Raw genomic sequence first — 1,793 nt, forward strand, 5'->3', positions numbered from 1 at the left:
CAAATGAAGTAAATGGCAAAGGATGAATCTCCAAAATATACAAGCAGGTCATGCAGCTCAATACCAAAAAAACAAACGACCCAATCCAAAAATGGGCAGAAGATCTAAATAGAGAGTTCTCCAAAGAAGATATACAGATTGCCAACAAACACATGAAAGGATGCTCAACATCACTAATCATTAGAGGATTGAAAATCAAAACCACAATGAGGTATCACCTCACACCGGTCAGAATGGCCATCATCCAAAAATCTACAAACAATAAATGCTGGAGTGGGTGTGGAGAAAAGGGAACCCTCTTGCACTGTTGGTGGGAATATATATTGTTATAGCCACTATGGAGAACAGTATGGAGGTTCCTTAAAAAACTAAAAGTAAACTACCAAATGACCCAGCAATCCCACTACTGGGCATATACCCTGAGAAAACCATAATTCAAAAAGAGTCATGTACCACAATGTTCATTGCAGCACTATTTACAATAGCCAGGATACGGAAGCAACCTAAGTGTCCATCGACAGATGAATGGATAAAGAAGATATGGCACATATATACAATGGAATATTACTCAGCCATAAAAAGAAATGAAATTGAGTTATTTGTAGTGAGGTGGATGGACCTAGAGTCTGTCATACAGAGTGAAGTAAGTCAGATAGAGAAAAACAAGTACCATATGCTAACACATACGTACAGAATCTAAAAAAGAAATGGGTTCTGATGAACCTAGGGGCAGGAAAGGAATAAAGATGCAGACATAGAGAATGGACTTGAGGACATGGAGAGGGGGAAGGGTAAGCTGGGACAAAATGGGAGAGTAGCATTGACATATATATACTACCAAATGTAAAATAGCTAGTTGGAAGCAGCTGCATAGCACAGGGAGATCAGCTCGGTGCTTTTTGACCACCTATAGGGGTGGGATAGGAAGGGTGGGAAGGTGACGCAAGAGGGAGGGGATATGGGAATAAATGTATACATGTAGCTGATTCACTTTGTTATACAGCAGAAAGTAACACAACATTGTAAAGCAATTATACTCCAATAAAGATGTTAAAAAAATGGAGCTAGAACAGTAGGTTTTGGTAAATCAACCAGGTCTTAGTTTAGATTCTGTGTTGTGGTCTTATTTTCTACAACAGCCCGGGGTGGGGGGGTCATGTAAAATGCATTCCATTTTAGGGAGTAGAAACTAATTTGAGTAAGAAGAGGGATAAACGGGAACCCACATGGTCTGCCTTTGTCAAGGAGACAGACATTTTTGATACAATCTTAGGGGAGTAAGAAGATTGTAATAGAATATATCAGCCCTCTAGAGGAAAGAACACATTTCGTATATGATGAGGGTGGTTATACATTATATCTGTGGAAGTTTTTTCCTTGAGTCCTGATATCTGATCTGCTAAGGGGACTCTGGGAAAAGACAACTGTATGCTAGAGATAAGAAGGAAAGGTTGGCTCAGATTTTCCCCAAAAGTAGATCAGACAACAGAATTTTAGCATCCACCAGGTATCTGTCAGATGGTGGCAATTTCTAGCAACAGCATAACAGGGACATATCATTGACAGATTGAATTGGTTATCTAGAAGTGAAAGGCTCCCCAAACCCTTGTTTCCTCTTGGATTCAGCTTTTCATTGCTTGCTTTGTCCTGTATATCTCTTTGCTTCACAATCTCATTGGTTCCTTTCTCTTCTGTTTCAGAACCTCAAGCTTATCTTTTAAACTGACTTATTTCTGGTTTTATGGCTTAGGGAGCAGCTGAAACTAACAGGAAAAATACAAAGAGCAAACCTG

The sequence above is a fragment of the Lagenorhynchus albirostris genome, chromosome 6, assembly GCF_949774975.1.
Source record: "Lagenorhynchus albirostris chromosome 6, mLagAlb1.1, whole genome shotgun sequence".
Taxonomy (NCBI): Eukaryota; Metazoa; Chordata; class Mammalia; order Artiodactyla; family Delphinidae; genus Lagenorhynchus; species Lagenorhynchus albirostris.